The sequence below is a fragment of the Neomonachus schauinslandi genome, chromosome 8 (assembly GCF_002201575.2).
Source record: "Neomonachus schauinslandi chromosome 8, ASM220157v2, whole genome shotgun sequence".
NCBI lineage: Eukaryota > Metazoa > Chordata > Mammalia > Carnivora > Phocidae > Neomonachus > Neomonachus schauinslandi.
The window spans coordinates 144,983,448-144,992,125 of record NC_058410.1 but is presented as its reverse complement, the minus strand read 5'-3'; positions in this window follow the sequence as shown (position 1 = coordinate 144,992,125).

The window sequence follows — 8,678 nt, the reverse complement described above, 5'->3', positions numbered from 1 at the left end:
AAACCATTCTTGCGGGCGCCTGGGTGGCTCAGATGGTTAAGCGTCTGCCTTCGGCTCAGGTCATGACCCCAGGGTCCTGCGATCCAGTCCCGCATCGGGCTCCCTGCTCCTTGGGAGCCTGCTTCTCTCTCTGCCTCTCTGACTCTCATGAATAAATAAATAAAACATTTAAAACAAAACAAAACACCATTCTTGCTCCTGCTAAATCCAGGCGGCCCCAAGGAAAAGGCATCCCCAAACTGTAAAGCCTTGGAGAGCTTAAGCATCACAACACACAACACAAACCAGTTTGGGTCTTTGCTTAGGGACGGGCTCTTTTTCCTCCTAAAATAGAGAAATCATCCATTACAAAGAGAACTGACGAAAGATAAGATTTAAAGAAACGTCAGAAAAGCCAAGACCACTCATTAAAAATAAAGGTGCTGTCATAATTAGAACCACAGTAATAATCATAGCAAATCTTTTTTTTTTTTTAAAGATTTTATTTATTCATGTATTTAATTGACAGACAGCGAGAGAGGGAACACAAGCGGGGAGTAGCAGAGGGAGAAGCAGGCTTCCCGCGGAGCAGGGAGCCCGATGCGGGGCTCGATCCCAGGACCCTGGGATCATGACCTGAGCCGAGGGCGGTCGCCTAACCGAGTGAGCCACCCAGGCGCCCCAATCATGGCAAATCTTGAAACCGTTCTTACTCCGTGCCTGGCACTATTTTAGGGGCCTTACGCATAGTAACTCGCGGAATGCTCACAACCCCATGAGTTAGGTGACCTCATTCCTCCCATTTTACAGAGCAGTCAACTGAGGCACAGAGAGGTGACGGGACCAGCCCAAAGCCACACAGCCAGGACGTGGCAGGGGCAGGAATGGAACGAGGCAGGCTGACTGCGAAGAGCGGGCTCCAGTCCGGTACCACAGGGGAACTTAGAGACCTCGCCACTGACCTTGTCCACAGACGGAGCCAAACTGAGCGGCCCCCATTCTGGCGGCTGGTGTGTGCGAGTGACCCGAGTATCCCGTCCGCAAACGCGGGGAGGCGGCGGCCCGAGCCCGGAGGCGGGCACGGCCTCCCCGGCGAGAGGAGGGGGCACCTCCGCACCCCGAGCTGGACGCGTGGCAGCCGCACCGGCGATGGGAGCCCCCGGGCGACGCTCCGTGGACACCCCCACACGCTCTGAAACTAGCCGCCCCGCGCGAGGGGCGGGGCCGGCGCGGCGGGGCTGCGGCTGCGCAGACGACTCCCGGGCCGCTCTAGCCGCCGCCCGGCCGGCCCTCGGTGGTTCCCCCGCCACCTGCGCGCCTCGCGCCCTGGCTGTGCCGCCGGCGCGAAGCAGGTGTCCCGCGACCCGCGAGAGACCTCCGGCTGCAGCTGGCTGCATTGGCAAATAGAATGAAGGAAAGAGAACTTGTATTTTCTTGTGCAGTCAGAAAGAAACCCTGGGAAAATACGTAAGAAAATTAATAATTGGTTATCTGGGAGAGGTGAATGGTTAGAAACTGAGTGAAAAGGAGGACGGGGATGAGACATGGAGTATTGCTGTTTTTAATGTATTGTAAGTTTTAGAGCTGATTGTGTTACGTAACGAAAGCATGAATTATACATAACTGTTAAGCAGCACGCTGAATTGTTTGCAGAGAAAATCAAGTTAATCAAATACTCAAATTATAATGATTAATAAGAGAATGTGGCAAGGTCGTGTAGTTTTTTTTTACTTTTTAAAATATTTTATGTATTTATTTGTTAGAGAGAAAGAGACTGAGCACAAGCAGGGGGAGCGGCAGGCAGAGGGAGAATCAGACTCCCCGCTGAGCAGGGAGCCCGATGGGGAGCTGGATCCCAGGACGCTGGCATCATCCTGAGCCCAAGGCAAACGCTTAACTGACTGAGCCACCCAGGCGCTCCAAGGTGGTGTAATTTTTAAAAATGTATAATCACAATTGCATTTCCTATCCCCAGCACAAGTTAGGAAACATAATTGTAAAAGACAGCAGTTGCGTGAGGGGCAGTAGGAGGTACCGGCTTCCAGTTATGGAATCAGTAAGTGAAGGGAATAAAAGACACAGCGCAGAGAATATGGTCAATGGTATTGTAGTAGTGATGTGTGGGGACACATGGCAGCCACACTTGTGGTGAGCACAGCATCATGTATAAAGTTGTACTATGTTGTACACCTGAAACTAATGTAACAGTTTGTGTCAACTACACTCAAATTTAAAAATGGGGGGGAAAAGACAGCTAGTATAGGAGTGAAGAAATGCATAAGGTACCTTAATGGAAACATTTTATAAACTTTTATTTATTAAGTATAGGTAATGGAGCTATATATCATGTCTGTGTATAGAACTCAATATCATAAAGATATCATTATGATATTCCTAAGTTAGTATACAAATTCAATGCAAAGTCAAGCAAAATCCCAAGAATGTGTTCCGTGGAAATTAACTGTTCTCTTTAATTTTACTTCTTTTTTTTAAGATTTTATTTATTTGAGAGAGAGTGAGCAAACAAGTGAGACAGAGAAAGAGAGAGAGCGTGCGCATGAGCAGGGGTAGAGGCAGAGGGAAAGGGAGAAGTAGACTCTCCTGATGAGCAGGGAGACTGACTAGGGGCTCTATCTCAGGACCCCGAGATCATGACCTGAGTGGAAGGCAGACACTTAACCGACTGAGCCACCCAGGTGCCCCAAGAGTAAAGTCTTAAAAGTCAAAAAGTTAAAAGAAACTTTAACACTTTTTTTAAAAAAAAGATTTTATTTATTTATTTGAGAGAGGAAACACAAGCAGGGGTAGGAACAGAGGGAGAGGGACCAGGAGACTCTCTGCTGAACATGGAGCCCATCTTGGGGCTCCATCCCACAGCCCTGAAATGGTGACCTGAGCCGAAATCAAGAGTTGGATGCTCAACCGAGGCACCCAGGCACCCCAAAACTTTAATACTTTTAAAAGAAAACTTAAGATCATTTCTTTGTGACCTCAAGTAGAGCAGGATTTGCTTTAAAATGCACAGACTGTGAAGGACTAATAAATAATAAATAAATTTGGCCTTTTTAAAAATTAAAACTATATTTAAAAACACCAGAAACTAGTGGAAAAGTTAAGCAAATGACTGAGAGAAGATATTTGCAACATGTATAACCAACAAAGGTTCAGTACACTGAATATATAATGAATGTCCATAAATAAATAAGGGGAAAAAAGCCAGCAACCAAACAGAAAAAAAAAAATGACAAAAAAAGTGCACAGGCAATTCACAGAGGAGGAATCTTGCATGACCAGTAAACATAGGCAAATACGCTGAGTCATTAGTAATTAAGGAAAGGCCAATTTAAAACCATATCATACCCACACCTTAACAACAACATTTGTGGGAAAAAATGGAATGCTCATACACAGTTGGTAGGGGTATGAATTACTGTACTCACTTAAAAAGCAATTTTGAAATATATATTAAAGTTGAAAATGATATACATACTAGCCCAGCAGCTTTGAAGTATTTACCTTGTAAGAGCTTTGAACTTAAACAAGAGTGTTCATTGAATACTATTCTAGGCTAGACAGCTTTCGATGCTCAGGATACAAAAGTGTCCCCCCCACACACAGAAAAGAGACAAAGATCCCTGCCCTCATAGAGCTAATGTTCCAGTGGGGATTGACACCCCCACCCAAAAAAGACAGACAAAAACCAAAATTTAAACAGAATAATATATAAAGTAGAATGGTAAATGGAAGCTGATGAGCACCATGATAAAAGAAAAAAAAAAAGAACCAAATAAAATCTGGGTAGAGAGATTAGAAATCCTGGCATGGGAGGGGGCTAGATGAAATATCAGGTGGAAAAGTCAGTGTAAATCACATTGAGGAGGTGATATTTTGGCTGAAATCTGAAGGAGATGGAGTTAGCCATATCTGGATATGGAGTGCATATCTGGATAAGAGTGTTCCCGGTAGAGGAAACAGCAAGGAAGCCAGGGGGTTGTGAGATAATAGGTAGTTGGTCTCTGCCCCTGGTTCCTGGCAGAGAGCTCCTAAAACCCTCGTAATTTCCTAAGTGATAAGAACATTAGGAGCATCTCTTATTCTACTGAGGTGACTCTGGGTGGGCTCCTGGGTGGGCGCTTTTCACCAGACAGACCAAGCCATGATTAGAAGCTTGGAATTTTCAACCCATCTCCACTTCTCCAGAGAGTTAATAATGGAGAAATGGGGTTAATATTGGAAATGGAGTTGATAATTCATCATGGCTACACGAGGAAGCCTCTATAACACCCCACCCCAGATGTAGAGTTCAGGGAGCTTCCAGGCTGGTGAGCACACTGACACCGAGAAGGCGATGCATCCCAACTCCTCAGCTTCCCATCACCACCCTGTAACTCAATCCCTGTATTAAATTACTGGTATGTGATATGCCTAGAGTACTTTCTTTTCCCTGAGTGTACTCTGACTGATTTCTGAGTGTACCCTGAAGTAGAAATATTGAGAAGGCAGCTGGAGATATGAACTTGAGACTCAGAAGCAGAAAGATAGCATATAGATCCATGAAAGTGGGAGAGATCACATAGAAAGTTAGTATATAGGGTGCCTGGGTGGCTCAGTTGGTTAAGCGACTGCCTTCGGCTCAGGTCATGATCCTGGAGTCCCGGGATCGAGTCCCACATTGGGTTCCCTGCTCAGCGGGGGGTCTGCTTCTCCCTCTGACCCTCTTCCCTCTCGTGCTCTCTGTCTCTCATTCTCTCTCAAATAAATAAATAAAATCTTAAAATTAAAAAAAAAGCTTTAAAAAAAAAAGAAAGAAAGAAAGTTAGTATATAGAGAGAGGAAAAGGGAATTGTTATAGATCAGGTTTGCAGGAAGCTGACCTAAGGCTCCAAGATTTGTATGCAGGAGTTTTACTGAAATATATCTTCAGGAATAAGACTCATGAGGAAATTAAGGAAACAGGACCAGACAGAGCAATTGAACTGTGATACGGTTACAAGAGACGCTCCAGCTGATCTTATCAGAAGCTCATGAGCTGGGATGGTCCTTTAGAATTGCCCTGCCTTGATGCAAGGTGTCTGGGAGTAGAGAATACCCTTGTGTGAGGCAACTCTTTTTAAGAGGGTAATTCCCACAGACTCAAGTAGGAGCCGTTGTCTACTAATTCTCCAAACAGCTGAGAAAGCAAATGCCTCTTTTGGGTACTGAAGCACAGCATATACCACAGTCTACCCTTGAACCTTCCAATCTATTTGTTTGCTATAATAAGAAGTAGGAACAACTACACCAGAATTTCCCTCTCTTCCTGGGGAAACTTACAAGGGTAGATGAGTAGGAAGACTTGCAGCCCCTGCTGACATAGCACATCTTAAAGTCATAAAGAATATTCATTTTCTCCCTCCTCTACTACCCATTCGAGATTCCCCTCATCCTTGACTACTACCTCTGATGATCTGGGGGGTATTCCTGGTAGGTGACCCATACATTCATCCCTGATAGGTCTAAACTTCTGGTCACTACGCTCCTCTCAGGCAATAGCTATTGTATTTGTCCATTTTTTATAAAAATTGCTCAGCAAAGAACCAAGACACATCCACTCAAGTGGATCACCTGAGTGACAAACTTTTTCTTCCCTGTCTTCATTATGTAACAGCACTCCTACCTTCTGATGATGGGACCATCAGTTCCTGCCTGGGTGGTTACCCCTCTCCTCGTCTGCTGGAGTTTTGGAAAAAGGAGGCTTAAATGTCTGGGCGCCAACCCTACCTTTAAGTTTACAGTCTCCCTCTTTCTCATGGCAGAAGTATCCAGGAACTGAGGCTTCCAGACTCAGAGGGTAGAAAACACAAATTTCCCCACGTGGTGACATATAGTCTCTTCCCTTCCTTAGCAGACCCCCAGTGCTACCCCAACCAGCTTTGCTGCATATAACCCTAGGAACTGACCTAGTGGCCAGATGTGGTTGTGGATAGATCCTGAAGAAGCATATGATGTCTTGCTGAGCAGAACCTCTACATCATCTTCAAGCAAGGTGGCAACACTAGCTTTTAACTGGGGGTCATGGAATAATTCTGCAGGCCCATAGGGTTCATTGAGGAATCTGAGGATCCATGACTCTTGAGGCTTTGATGAGCTATTCCTGTCTGAAGTCTGAGTTACATTCCTTCTCAGTCAGCTCTCTGGCAGTGGCTTAGCATACCTGCCAGGTTTGATAATATCCTTGTTTGGAGCTCTGCTACTCTTTCAATTAAGTCCTGAGTCTGATCCTCTGCTTTTTCTGCCCTCTGGCTGAAGGAGATAAGACTTCATATGGTGCCAAAGAAGCCCTCTGGATTTCACACTTTACCTTATATTAGTGCTTAATCACCCTCAGAATTTCACTGCCTTCTTTTAATACATCAGCGGCCACCAGTGCAAAACCCTGGCCATTCTTTTGGCCAAGCTATTTCTCAGAGTTGTCTATTCAGCTTGTAACTTTGAGAAATGAGGTGACATTTTCCTCTAGACAAAGTGTAAACTTAGTTAACTACATACTACAAAAGTGGCAGATTCCTAGGGCACCTGGGTGGCTCACTTGTTAAGCGTCTGCCTTCGGCTCAGGTCATGATCCCGGGGTCCTGGGATGGAGTCCCGCATCGGGCTCCCTGCTCAGCGGGAAGCCTGCTTCTTTCTCTCCCACTCCCCCTGCTTCTGTTCCCTCTCTCACTGTGTCTCTCTCTGTCAAAAAAATAAATAAAAATTTTTAAAAAATTTAAAAAGGTGGCAGATTCCCTAAGCTTAGGTCTCCCCCGCCCCCAAGATGCAACACAGACTCATTGTGTGCATATCATCCATCTGGATCCATCTTGTAACTTCTTTCAGATTTGGGGGCAAGTAGAATTGGCACATATATGAATATTCATGCTGCTTGCTCTCTATGAATAATGAAGTTCTTTGTTTCTGACCCTGAAGTCTTATGTCTTTGAGACCATCCATGAAACATTAAAGGCTAGTTTTTAGTTTGTAAGATGAATAAAATAAAATCCCAGACTCACCTCACCTGAAATAATGCACCCCAAAATTTATTACCTCCCACGAATATCCTATCCTCCTTTCACCGCCATTGAAGTTTTTAACAATTGTACTGCAACCTCCTATCAGGGCTATGGGTGTTGCCCTATCCCCTTGCCCTGGATTCTCATCACCAGTTCACATCAGGTCTCCAACTCCCAAATCCCATTTTTGAAACTACTTCCTAGGATCACTTCCAATATCAAATGTAGGTTCAGTTCTCTAGGTAAGAGATTCTGAGATGTGTGTGTAAGAAATTTATTGAGTGAGTGCTGTAGAGAAGCACTATTGGGTGGAGAGGGAAGTTGAACAGAGACATCAACTAATTCTACAAGGAGCTCTGGAACCAGAGCAATTGTCCTTCAGAGTTGTCTTGCCTCAAAGCAAGGAGTCAAGGTTGCATATACCCCTCAGCAATGATCGGCCACTGAACGTGAGATGCCATGTTTGGGGACCTGATCTTGAGGTATGGAGTTGTCATTGTGGTGAAGGATGTGTATCAAGAGCTTCTCAGTCACTGTAAGCAGCAGGGGGAATGAGTGCCTCAGTTGTGACGGAAGGAACTGACCATCAAGCAATAGATTCACTACAAGAATCAATGACTGAACTCTAACATCCCAACATTTAGAGAGTGAAATGATATAGGTAGGATCCATAATGGAAACGATGCAGTAAACAACAAGGTAGGAAAACTATGAGAGTGGTGCCCCAAAGAAGAGTGTGTTTCAAGGAAGAAGGCGTATTAAAAAATGTGAAATATTGCCAAGAGCCTAGGGTGAGAATTTATCACTAGAGTTGGGAATGTGGAGGTCAAGAAGTTTCAATGGAATGGCAAGGACAAACACATGATTTCAGTGGATTTATAAAAGAAGGGGTATTTTTCCATTTCTGAAACATGAATCTTAATTATTCAGACCTATTCTCTTGGTAAAAACAACCCATGCAGCATACATTATTTACAAGTAAATTCTTAAAAGCATTGCAGAGCTGATAAGATAGTAAGGAATCTCAACTTAAAATCAAAATAGAAGTAAAAATGCAGAGAGGCAATCAAATACTTAAGTTGATTTTTATCCTGAGACCTTTTGCCAAACAACAATTTCATCTTCAGTCTGATGGTCCTGAAAGTATAAGACAAAGCAGCTGGCCTGCCTAAGGTAAGTATCTGGTTAAGAGGTCCTGCTTTGATAAACCCAGCTTCCATAGGGCGGTGGCAGCGGTGAACCAAAAGTAACCCCACTCCTACCTACATCTGCCTCTAGCAGACTGTAAAGGAAGTTGCCTTGGTATGAACAGAACACAACACAACACAACAGTGCCTGAGAATTGTAACTACAAGCCTGCTTTTGCACACATTTGTATTCCAAATTCACAAAACCAAGATGGGCCAAAAAGTCTCAAATCATGAATTCAGTTTAAAGTATTCCCCTACCTACCTGACAGAGGCAAATGCAAATCCTTTTAGGAGTACCCACCATTTTCCTTCATTCTACTTGCTTTGAGTTTGGTTTGTTCTTCTTTATCTAGTTTCTTACACTGAGAGGATAGGCTATTGATTTGAGATCTTTCTTTTTTGATACAGGTGCTTACAGCTATAAATTTCCCACTAAGCATGGCTTTAGCTACATCCCATATATTTTGGTATGTTGTTGTTT